The sequence below is a fragment of the Schistocerca cancellata genome, chromosome 4, assembly GCF_023864275.1.
Source record: "Schistocerca cancellata isolate TAMUIC-IGC-003103 chromosome 4, iqSchCanc2.1, whole genome shotgun sequence".
Lineage (NCBI taxonomy): Eukaryota > Metazoa > Arthropoda > Insecta > Orthoptera > Acrididae > Schistocerca > Schistocerca cancellata.
Genome location: NC_064629.1, coordinates 261,153,343 through 261,167,217, shown reverse-complemented (window position 1 = coordinate 261,167,217; position 13,875 = coordinate 261,153,343).

Here is a 13,875-nt window from a genome sequence, read left to right as displayed (position 1 = left end):
CCCTACGGCACTGCGTAGGATCCTACGGTCTTGGCGTGCATCCGTGCGTCGCTGCGGTCCGGTCCCAGGTCGACGGGCACGTGCACCTTCCGCCGACCACTGGCGACAACATCGATGTACTGTGGAGACCTCACGCCCCACGTGTTGAGCAATTCGGCGGTACGTCCAGCCGGCCTCCCGCATGCCCACTGTACGCCCTCGCTCAAAGTCCGTCAACTGCACATACGGTTCACGTCCACGCTGTCGCGGCATGCTACCAGTGTTAAAGACTGCGATGGAGCTCCGTATGCCACGGCAAACTGGCTGACACTGACGGTGGCGGTGCACAAATGCTGCGCAGCTAGCGCCATTCGACGGCCAACACCGCGGTTCCTGGTGTGTCCGCTTTGCCGTGCGTGTGATCATTGCTTGTACAGCCCTCTCGCAGTGTCCGGAGCAAGTATGGTGGGTCTGACACACCGGTGTCAATGTGTTCTTTTTTCCATTTCCAGGAGTGTATATGGACTTAATACACACTATGAAGTCTCCCCTAATGGTCTAACCAGGTTTTATTGGAAATCAATTTGAAGCCCAGTCTGTAAATGCATACGGCAATCCCCATTTACTGTAACCAAGGAGCCACCCACATAGCAATCTTTTCACACAGTCACCAGAAACCAATGACCACATTACAGGGGCGGGGGGGAGGGGCGAAGGCCGAATTTTACAGGTAATGCTAGGTGCAAAGTACCTCCACAAGCATCATGAAACCTAGTGCCAAGGTTAGCCAGGTGACAGAGAACATAGGGGCTTTGTGAAGTGGTTTTGATGAAGTACGTCAGGTACTTACGGTAGGAGGAGCAGCTTAGAGTATAGTATTCAAAGTGACCTGAGGGAATGGGAGCACCAATAGCACACACGTGTGCGGTTCGTGGAGTTTTCTCAACGCCGTGATCAACCTTGGGTTAACACACCTGTCAGCCATGTAAAAATAGAGCTAAATTAACTGCTTTTGACTCAGTCTCAACATTTATGCTGTACCTGTTGCCGGAAGTGAGAGACGGGAATAGAAAAATCATGGCCTGCACCATAATTCGAAGGGGAGGACAGACTAGTTTAGCATTTTGCAAAAAGTGTAAGGGGGCCACAAGTACACAAGGCACATTCCCTGTGATTCTGGAATCACTGGAACCAGAGGAGTATATTTTTAGGTTAGAGGCAGGTTGCAGACAAACAGTCTTGAAAGAAATTAGAATAGTACAAGACCATGACTTATTTAACAGTTTCCAGAAAAGTAAAATTAGATTACAGAATGAAATTCTCACTCTGCAGCGGAGTGTGAGCTGATATGAAACTTCCTGGCGGATTAAAACTGTGTGCCGGGCCGAGACTCGAACTCGGGACCTTTGCCTTTCACGGGCAAGTGCTCTACCAAGTCCCGAGTTCGAGTCTCTGCCCGGCACACAGTTTTAATCTGCCAGGTAGTTTTAAAATTAGATTGTTTCATCAGAATAACAATGGGCTGAAAAACAAAGTAGATGGGTTTCTTGCATGCCTAGGAGAGGTGAAAAATTCTGAAATGATAGATGTTCTGTGCCTCTCCGATACCATGTAACCACAGGGATAGAGAAGTTGAATCTAAGGTATTGTAAACTAGCATCAGTTTCGTGTAGAGTGAACGTGGAAAAAGGAGGAGTTGCAACACATGTAAAAGTTGGATACAAAGTCAAAATATTTAAAGAAGCAGTTTTTGTATGGATCAGAACCTGGAAGCATGTGCTTGTGAATTGTTATTGAAGAATACCTCTGTTGTAATTGCTACAGTGTACGGATTCCCTATAGGAAACTTCCAACTATTTATAAGAAATTTAGATGCATCATTGAACTACCTGTCAGACCATAAGAAACAGTAATTTTAGGAAATTTCAAAGTAGATTTTTTAAAATATTCTGACTGTAATCATTATTTGGTATGAATGAAGATGTTATCTGTTCTTTCGGAGATGTGACCATGCAGCTCGTTAGAATGAAATTACAATGAAATGAATATCCCTAGCTGCGTACAGGCGTTGATATAAGTCAAAGGGGACAGTTGAAAACGTGTGCCCCGACCGTGACTCGAACCCGGGATCTCCTGTTTACATGGCAGACGCTCTGTCCATCTGAACCACTGAGAACACAGAGGATAGTGCGACTGCAAGGACTTGTCTCCGACACGCCTGCCGTGAGACCCACTTTCCCAACTTATTGTCCCGCACTACACTCATAGTGCCCCTGCCCATTATACTCATTGGTTTAAATGGATCTGAGCACTATGGGACTTAACATCTGAGGTCATCAGTCCCCCGAAATTAGAACTACTTAAACCTAACCAACCTAAGGACATCGCACACATCCATGCCCGAGGCAGCATTCGAACCTGCGACCGTAGAGGTCGCGCGGTTCCAGACTGAAGCGACCAGAATCGCTCGGCCACACCGGCCGTCGATACTCATTACTCGTGGATTTTTTCTCTTATGGGAATCGGCAAAAAGCGGCGAGTAATGAGTATAATGGAGAGGGGCACTATGAATATAGTGCGGGACAATAAGTTGGGAATGTGGGTCTCACGGGAGGCGTGCCAGAATCACAGTGATTGTGCCTTGTGTGCTTGTGGCCCCCCTCACACTTTTTGCAAAACTCTAAACTAGTCTGTCCTCCCCTTCGAATTATGGTGCAGGCCATGATTTTTCTATTCCCATCTCTCACTTTCGGCAGCTGGTACAGCACAAATGTTGAGACTGAGTCCCTGCTGTCGCACTACCCTCTGTGTCCTCGGTGGGTGGCTCAGATGGATTGTCGGCACGGTATCTCAGCGTGTTCGGTCAGAGTGCTGGCTGCCCTCTGTAATAAAAAACTGAGTGAAAACATCAACAACGAGCTTCGACGGATGCCATGTGATGTCCACTATGACGAAATACAACGAAGCATAACGAACAAAAAAAAAAGTCGATATAGTGTCTGCCATGTAAGCAGGAGATCACGGGTTCTAGTCCCGCTTGGGGCATACATTGTCAACTGTCTCCGTTAACTGATATCAAAGCCTATAAGCAGCTAGGGGTATTCATTTCATTGTAAAACCATTATTTGGGTTTCTCGTTTTGATTTCAGTGGCAAATTTTCCACAGCACATGCAGCAAGGTAGCATAATCCTCACTGATAACCTTTCCGTAGACAAAAGAGGAGCCACGCGGGATTACCCGAGCGGTCTAAGGCGCTGCAGTCATGGACTGTGCGGCTGGTCCCGGCTAGCTAAGATTTTTATACATTAACATTTTTCTTTTAATGATTAAATTATTGAAGAATGCGTGGACTGGTAAAATATCATGTGCTCTTCAAAGCTATGAGGAACTGAACAACTTTAAACTATAGTACAACATTCTAAGATTGTTTGCTACAGGAATGTATGCATCAACTGTCCCGATGTTAATCAGTATATGAGTGCACATGGAAACTGTGCAGAACTTGTATTTCACTTATATCTAAAATAATTTAACCAGTTTTTGCTAAAAAGACTTTAAATGGCCCAACAATGATATGAAGTTTTTTAGTTGTATTGTAATGTAAGTGTCAAGTATTTGACGCTTGATACACGTTTAATCATTATGTCTGAAATATATACTACTGTTATATAACTGTAATTTTATCTTTCAGCTTTTGCAATCATAGTTTCTCCATCTCCAAGAGCAATTTTGGCAACTCGATCACATCATAAAATAATGCCTGTGATTTACCCATCGTACCAACTGTATCCCACACCACATGTTTCATACCACACGAAAACTCCAAAGCACCTTCTTCCTCCCTAGCTTAAAACCTACAGTCTTTTAATTCCTACATCTCAATCATCAGTTATTCAGCTGTACACGTAGCACAGAATTATTCATTAAACATCCTCTCCCATACCAAAATTCACAGTATACAGTTAGCAGGACCCAGACCATCATCATGACTACAGAGCAAAGCAGCTCACATCATTATCAGGAATTCATTTTAGTTATGTCGTGCTAAAATTTATTTTTATGTTTGTAAACCAAATGCTGGAGAACACGATCTTGCCGCTGCCGCATCGCTTGCTGTGAGAGGAGTGTAACTAACAAACAAACAAAACTTCAGCACTTGGCGGTTGCCATCTGCACATGGTATATGGCATAACTGTGAGGAGATAACATTGTACCGGATGACTTGTTTCGAGACAGTGTCATACACACCGTCATTTCCATATGTTCGACCTATATTTCATTTGAGCGCTAAAGAACCGGAATATGTAAAGATATATAACTTCCATTTGTAATAATCTGACTGACATATGCACTATGGATCAACGTAAATGGTAGATAGTAGGTCGTTACATACTACAGTTTGTAATACTCTCCGGGTACGATCATGCATATTTTGGTATTGGCTTCTTCGGCGATTTTGTTTACGTATATTCTAGTGAACTTATAAAGATTACAGCTGTATATACTTAAAAGTAGTCGTAGTGTGATACTAAAATCCACTATTTTCAGTAGCACACATTTTTGACCGTATGTCGATAAGTATACTGAAATTCTGCATCTACATACATTTTTTGTAGAAGCCTGAAAAATGTTTCTACCGTCGATTTCTAAATCTGGTTTTCTTTTTCCCAGCAGCTACAATATAATCCCACAGGTTGTTTTTTATTGTTGATAACATGAAATTATCTATGATAAGTATGCTGGATTGGCATTTTCTGTGTTCTTGTCAATTTTGTACGCATGTCGGTCTAACGAATTTCATTTATTCTTATGATAACGTAGTCAAGTACTTTCATGCGTCTCTGTTGTTGCACATTATAATCGATGATGGTCCGTGCGAGCGAAACGGGTAGGAAAAAAAATATTTTTTCGATCATCAACTTGTATTGGTGCTTATTACTAACATTAAATATTCACAAAATGTAGGGCACTCTCTGCATAAAATTTATACTGTCAGATTCAAGACCTTGTTGTATCGATAGTCATTAGCGACACAGAAATCTTGAATTTCGCAGTATATAATTTTGCCACGTGTTTTTGGCATCTTAAGTAATGAGTAGGCACAGACACAGACTTGTGCACAGAAATCAGTCGCTCACAGTGGATGCAAGGTTTTCAGTCGAAATACCGGTAGAAGAAATGAGCCCTATTGGAACGTACAGTTTGTTCTTAAACGGGAGTCCTGCAGTTTTCAACTACATTAACAACTGAGCTCGAGGGCGAAGTCCGTTTTAGATGTTTGGCAATACTAAATTTGCTACGTAAATGTGACTTTACCTTTTCTTCTTCCTTCAGGTATTGTGGAATATAATCTAATCGGATTTCTACTTCGTGTCTCATGCAGATGATTATGGCCATATAGCTCTACCTGGCACTCTGTTCACCCAAGAAGGAAAATGTTTCATTTTTTGTGTTACTTTTTTTCCGCAACTAGTTAGGCAAAACGAAAAGACTCCTGGATTACGATCACAAGCAGCATGTGTCTGTTCGCCTCCAGACACAGTTACAATACAAAAAGTAGTTCCCATGTAAATTACAATTAATATACAAGTTTCACATATTCTGGCATTCGAAGAAATTCTTAACTGCTAAATTTAATTTTTTAAATGAATTATAACTATCCTATTCAGATAAAAGGGAAAAATTCTCCACAATGTGCAGTGCACGGATATAATCACGCTCACAACGCCTAAGAGCTTAGAACTTCCGTTGGAGACAACTTATGTGTGCAGCTGATGTAGCTTAGACCTGTAGGGTCTCTAAGAGTGCTGTCTACTAAAATCTAAACATGTTATTGTAATGTTATAGGTAGTGCATGTAGAGAGACATTCAAAATTCTCTGATTTAATGTAGGCATAAGCACAACTACGATGAGTGAATAGGTAACCATTCCACGTTATAATCAAGTTTCTAAATAATTTTCAGTGTTCAGGCATGCACTTTAATTTTGTAGGTGCTGTGGTTGAAGTTGTACCACTTTGAATGATCAGCTGTCATGAGAACAGAGGCTGGTGCAGAGGTTTGTGATGATCCATTTTACGCGATGCCAATTGAGCTTCCTGTGATGTCTGATAGAGATCAGTGGATTCTCAAACTTGAACGCAATTCATTGTAAGAGTTAGTAGGTTTTACGTTTATCGCTCGCAGCATCACATTGTATAAAACGTAATGTATTTTGTCCAATTCTTGGAGTAGGTAGAGCTCGTAAGAAAAAGTTGGTACTATAGTTCCCCAATTCTGTAACATCGTTCTTTACACTTCTTCGTGGTTTCAATATTTTTTGAAATAGTACACTACTGTGTTACATTAACGACAGCTAAACTTGAATGGGTGATTCTTAGTGAACTGAAGGTGCTTATCAAGCAATGTTTATTTTTTATTTCTTTCCGTTAGAGCCCATAAGCTAGAGGGCGCTGTAGGGTATGACCATCTACTGACTCTCGAAACGTACAGGCTTATAGCGTTCACTAGCGCTAAAAAGACAGATTTACAACGGCGCGAAGCATATATCGTGTCCAACTAGAGTGCGTTTGATGCGTATTTTATGCACGCTATTCAATGGTTCTTGCTTTTCCTCTACAATATGTGGCTATCTCAGGCTGGCGAAAGGGGAGATATTTCTGCACGACGTCAGACTGTAAGTTTATGGATTGAGAAATGGCGTTTAATACGTACAACGCTACGTGAATAAACCGTCATAAATTGTGGGGATGGGATTCGACAGTGAAAATCACATTTTATAATCGTAACTGTCCGCAAATTGTAAAGCTGCCCGTCTCGTTTTCCTATTTTACTGCCGTTTCGGCCGATTAAAAAATCTTGTAGATAATCCCCTTCGAGAAAGGACGCATCGGAAAAACCTCGTACGATCTCGTTGACCCCGCGAGGGTGTAGAAAATAAATTGGCTCCACCGTTTCAGCCGGATACCACTCTTTCATAAGGCGAATAATTCTTTTTTTGTCGAACTGGCAGCTCGCCTTGGCCTCAATCGCCACCTATCGGACTCTGCAGTCAGGAAGAAGATTGGGATTACTGCTTTCTGACCGCAACTCTCACTTCTCATTTGGTACGCACGGCTCTGAATAAAAAGTAGAAACTCCAGAATCGTCTGAGGAAAGCAGGGTACTGGGGGGGAGGGAAGCCGGCGGGAAGCTATCGCGATGGAGTGTGCCGAACGGTTTCTTTCAAAGTGTGAAATATTAGTTGTCAGGGGGACGCTCAAATTAGGGCTCCTGTTAGCGCCGCAGCCTTGGGCTTAGCGGCCAGCCGCCAGCCGGGCGGTTTCATCCTCCAAGGTCAGCTGTCGATACAGATCTCCGAGGGCTGCATGATGGATGGTCCTGCTCCTGCCCCGGGGCTCACTGGGCCAGCCGCCTAGCCGGCTTCCACAAGTCACGCTAAGTGCAGAAAATGGAAATGGCTGGCTGTAAGTCACACCTGCACTTGATGCTACCCGATATTAAGTTCCCCATGCCTGCAAACGAAGCACTAAGGCAAATGTAATCACTCAATTTATGCTAAATATAAAACATTTTATCAGAAGCTATAAGACTTACAGCAGCTGGGTGAGATAAAAACCCAGTGACGAAGTGTCTACACAGACCCTGCAAGTTATCTAGCTACCCAGCTTCTAGACAGAGGATATTAGTTTATTTCACCTGGCAAGATTAGGGCCTTCAGGCCTCTTTTACATCATACCAGACATCCTTAGTGCGTCAACATCACAATTTTATAGTACATGAGCAAAATAATAATAATAATAACTTGTTGTTGTTGTTATGGTACATCAAGCCGACTACGACTCCTCGTGACGTGATGAACGATGTCCCTCCATACACTCGTGGACGTTATTTTCGTCCTAAGTTCTCCCAGAGTAGCCCCGGTGCTTTCTTTGCACTGCGCAAAAATTGAAGCGCGCCATCGAGTCCAGACGCCCAGGAATGTTGACGGACAGCATCACTCTGAAGCGGGATAATGCCCGCCCGCGTGTTGCCAAGGCTGTTTCGACTAGGCTGCACAAGTTTCACTCTAAAACACTTAAACACCTTTCATGCAGTCCTTATCTCTTCCCACGCGATTTCCATATGTTTGAAGATCCGAAGAAAGATATGCGTGGACGCCGATTTGCTTCGGACGAAGACGTGCGCGTCCAGGTATAGTCATGGTTCCATAGGCAACCGTAAATATTTCTCCATGAAGGCACTAATCGTCTTCGCTAAGTGGGATAATTGTATTAGCAGTTAGGGTGATTAAATACAGTTATTGCGATTACGTTCGAAATAATAAACAGTTTGCTCACTTTTTCCCCATCTGTCTCGTTTTCATTTGATTGCTCCTTATAGAAGCGTGTGACAACGGCACAAAAATAATCAAAATGGGGAAGAAGTTGACTGGTCAATAGAATAATGAGAAATAATGGAGTAAGATTATCAGATAAAATGGATAATACAGAAACAGAAAGGAATAAGAAAGTATTAGGTAGATGACAGTAGAACAGAGATACTGGTTCCCTATCGGACAGAAAGAAAACAGTTTGGTGCGTCGACAGGGAAGTTACACTGATGATAACAGAGCAAATATTACTGTCTTCTTGAATATACAGGATGAAGCAGAACTCAACCGACTAACTGTCAAAGGTTTGTCAGGGATATCTTCTGAGTATTTTCATATAAACCCCGCCACAGTATTTTTGCATCTGCACATAGGCGCCTTTGTGAATGTTTGCATATTACAGTCACTGTCATTGATATGGCAGTGAGAGCCGAACAACCTCTGGAAGTTTTGCCGGTGGAGTTCGTGCTCACCCCATAAGATGGTTTCTGATAAGACATGGGTTGCAGGGCAGTTTTTGCCACAATCCTACTGCTGAAATCAGACAGAATGGGCATGTTATAAGCGAGACGGAACAGTTCAAGTTCCTAGGCGTACGGATAGATAGTAAGCTGTTGTGGAAAGCCCATGTTCAGGATCTTGTTCAGAAACTAAATGCCGCTTTATTTACCATTAGAACAGTATCTAAAACAAGTGACATTTCAATATGAAAAGTAGTCTACTTCGCATATTTTCATACGCTTATGTCATATGGTATTATTTTTTGGGGTAATTCTTCTGATTCAAAAGGGGTATTTTTGGCTCAAAAACGGGCTGTTCGAGCTATGTGTGGTGTAAGTTCGAGAACCTCTTGTCGACCCCTATTCAATAGTCTGGGAATTCTGACATTGCCCTCACGGTATATATTTTCGTTAATGTCGTTTCCTGTTAGCAATATTAGCTTATTCCCAAGAGTTAGCAGCTTTCATTCAGTTAATACTAGGCAGAAATCAAATCTGCATGTGGAATGCACTTCCTTGACTCTTGTGCAGAAAGGAGTGCAGTATTCTGCTGCATCCATTTTCAATAAGCTACCACAAGACATCAAAAATGTTAGCAGTAGCCCAAACTCTTTTAAGTCTAAACTGAAGAGTTTCCTCATGGCTCACTCCTTCTATTCTGTCGAGGAGCTCCTGGAAGAGCTAAAAAATTAAGCAAATTCCAGTGTTACATTCTTGATTTCTTTATTTAAACTAATGACGTGTCGCCTGAATATGTTTCTTATATTTCATTTTATCTGTTTCTACAATCGTGTTATAATTTCATGTATTGACTCGTTCCATGACCATGGAGACTTCTCCTGAATGTGGTCCCACGGAACAATAAATAAATAAATAAATAAAAATAAATACAGCTGTGGTGCTGGACAGATCCGATGTCTGATATTACCTCTACGTATGGAACATATAGCAGGTGCAACAAATGACGATGCATCTACACTGCTGTTTACTTCTACACTACGCAAGCTACCAACCAACATACCTTCTAGAAGGAGAATATTTAAACAGGAGCTACAAAACGTGTAATATCTTCAACCAACAACGAAGTGTCTGTAAAGGTATCTGATACTACATTCTACAAGCTATCGTACAGTGAGTCGCCCAGGTTTCTTTGAGGCCGGCCGTGGTGGCCGTGCGGTTCTAGGCGCTACAGTCGGGAACCGCGGGACTGCTACGGTCGCAGGTTCGAATCCTGCCTCGGGCGTGGATGTGTGTGATGTCCTTAGGTTAGTTAGGTTTAAGTAGTACTAAGTTCTAGGGGACTGATGACCTAAGATGTTAAGTCCCATAGTGCTCAGAGCCATTTGAACCATTTGTTTCTTTGAGTAGCGCTATCAGCCTCCACCTTTCTTTTATGTTCCATTCGTGAAAGTTTTTCGGGAAGAACGACTGTCGGAAGGCTCCGTATAACGACGAATTTCTCTATTTTACTGGTATTGCCATATCCAAGGTGCACGCCAAAGAAAATAATATCTTGTTTCATTCATCATGGACGTACGCTCTCGGAATTTTAGTACTGAACCTCTCTGCGACGCTCAACGACTCTAATGTTGTGTCTGCCACTGGAGCCAGATGAGCACTTCCCGTGGTTAGTAAACGGACTCGTGACGAAGTAAGCAGTTCTTTATTTCCTTTACAGGGGTCTCGGAATGGTGAACAATACTCAACAATAGGTTGAACGAGGTGTTTGTAAGGTGTGAATCGCACTTCTTTTTGATTCTTCCAACGAATATCAGTATTATTTATCGTCAGTGTGTACCGAGTGAATTCGAACTCTACAGACAAAATTTTGGTGACTAAACTGGGATTCGTTCTGTATAAGTACTTCAAATGTGGCTGTGATTCTGTGAGAATTGTGAATCGTTCACCTTGCCGTTCAGTAACCTCGCATTCAGAAGCAGACAACTGTTCTTTATAGAGATGTCTGCTATTTTCTAAATCTGTAACAAAATCTTCTCACAGTTTCATAGACATGTTATTTACCATGTAAGGTATGTGAATCCAACGTGCAACTCCATTACTTTATTCTGATAATATGAGGGTAGCAGTAATTATATTGTTCTGATAACAAGACGTAAGGCCTGTGTGAAAGGGCAATACGGCGATAGAAGAAATGAAATTATATATACGACTGTGCCGCAGGCAGTGCTGTATGCAACCATATGCCACAAGTATACATACTCCAGCATGTGCGGTTACAAATTAAAGCCAGTCGGAACCGTAACCTTCGTATTTCTTTCGACGCCATGCCGTATCAGTCTCGAACGTCGCATTACGATCATGATACTACTCTGGCTCTTATCACAACTTTCTCGTCACCATGTTACACCTTTGCTTTAATTACGAAATAATTAAATAACCTTCATCAATTAAAATGAACTGAATCACACTGTGTTTGTGCATCGTGTGGCATGTAAGAGGACAGTAACAATATCATCACTATATGACTTCTGTGGCAATAAGAAACATGTTTACTATTGCGTCTAGGTTTCTCTGGACACTAATTATGAAGACTTTACCAGCAACAAATGATGTGGCGATATAGGAACACTCCGTCAACATTTTAATTACCGAAAAAGTATTTATACAATGCTTAATATTCTATCCCTTAGCTTTAACAACTCTTCAACGTATGATGTTGTGTGTGTGTGTGTGTGTGTGTGTGTGTGTGTGTGTGTGTGTGTGTGTACATGTGGGATGTATATTTCTGTAATACATTGTTTTTGATGTTTAAGTATGAGTCTGACTGCATCGTCCGTAAATAAATATACAAAAAAGCGTTTCTCATATGAATTGATGTGGAGACAGAGCGACGTACGCTGGAGATTGACGCTTTATAACTAAGAAATTATTAAATCTGGATAAACCTCAGTAGACAGTCAATAGCTGAGTCACGACCGCTTTCGTGAAAAGTTACTTTTGGTTAAATTTCCAAACTTGTGGAGCAGTAAAGCCTTGGTTACTTCGGAATCAAGCGATATGATTTTGTTTTTATGCTGAAATAACTTGTTTCGAATCAGCATTCTCCAACAAGATATTAACATTCTTATGCATTAACTTAGTTTTTAATTTAGTTGGCGCATTGCATCAACGACGTAAGATCATAGAATAACTCTTGACATATTCAGAACTTAGTAAAATAAGAATAATAATAAGAAAAAAAATAATGCGTTGACTTATAAAATTCCAAAATGAAAATAACAAAAATAATCTTACTAGCAATAAAATAACAATAGTAATAATAATAAGGGTATAGAATATGAATTTATATCCTTTTATAAATAAGAACAGTAAACATGGAAAGGAACAGATGACTATAATAACCTTCCAGTGTGAGCCATCCGGCATTCGATTGAAATTATTTAGGAAAAGTAAGGGAAACGCAAAAAAGAAGGGCTAGACCAGGTAAAAATAATAATTTTGTACATTTAAATGCAGTTCAATTACTAACAGTTAAAATAACACTATGAAGCCAACATGAAGACGGAATCTGTAGGCTGTATTGCTGAATTACCATTAGTACCTCCGTGGTATGTCGTCCACAAGGTGGGCGAGACGTTAGTGTTCAAACATGTCTTATTCTTCGACAGCGACCCTCATCAGGATTTCACGAGAGTGGGGACGTCGTAGTGAAAATTTCAGCTCATATCAGGCATGTTTAACCAAGTTTACCTTTCGAGATAACTGGGGTCGTGCTATTTGGCTGACTCCTACCATCTGGAAGAAGGTTTTCACGAGATGGGAGCGGGGTACCCAAGCATTATCGTCTACAAAGAGGAAGCCGTAGCCGAGAAATTCAGTGTAAGGCTGGACAACATGTAGGAGGATCCATACACGATACAGTGCAGCCGTTACATATCCCCGATAACCATGTTAGGGGTCTGACATCTGTACACGGTATTGCCTCAAAACATGACCGGTCCACCTACCTGCTGCTGCTGAATCCATCAGACTGCACGCCTGATACACGCATTTGCATCTGACGTTCCCCACATACTTATACGACGATCGTCAGGTGTCAGGCAAATTTTGCAGTCGTCGTTGAAGAGAACGCGACACCATTCACTAAGGTCCAATTACAGGTGTTGCCTTGTCCGCCTCCTTCGCGAACCGTAGCTCTGGAGGGATTTGTACTCTTGTTGACGATGGCACCTAGTCGACAACTGATTGTGTAGCGATGTTTGCGTACAGTCTGTGTCAACACAGCAAATCACGCTGTGCAAAACATTTGTTGAGTGTCTTATTCCAGATTTAATTGAGGGAAGATTTACTCCTGTCTAGGTTGCAAGACTCACTGGCCACATCTTTTGGATTTTTTTAACCCATCTAGGTGAAAGCTGGACCACATTTGCCTTTACATTTCACATAGAATGCTCGCTAATAAGTTATCATGACAAACGTGCTGCAGAAAAGTACACGTATTCAACGGCATTATCAACAACCCTTACTCTCATAGTACAGGTACGATAAGCGTTTCTTGCAGTGCTTAAAGCTGTAACGGTAGAAATAAAGGAAACAAAATCGAAACTTCATAAGCCGTAAAATGGATCTCTACAAAAACTCTCAAAAATTCTAAGAACATGGATTTAACTTTCCAGGTAAGTATACAGCCATATTTTATACGTATTTAGAAGCTGCAGTTTAAGTACCTGGAGAAAGTAGACATTTTTCATACTGTTCTTTTATGAACATTAATCATATTTTAACACCTAACAGCTAATTTCGTGTTATCAGAAATGTGATCTTGTCAATCATGTATTTCGTATGTATTTCGTATGTAAATATGATTAAAGAATTGAATTATGGAAATATCTGCAAGGACGCCGACTACTAACGCTAATGACATTATTTCCAAGAAGAAAAACGTCGGCCTTACACTTCGTGTACCATCCGACTGAAACAAGTTGATGCGGAATCCTATATATTGACAATATAGGTAAACAAAGGTCGCTATGCAGAGAGATCAACTGCTAAGAAACATGTTT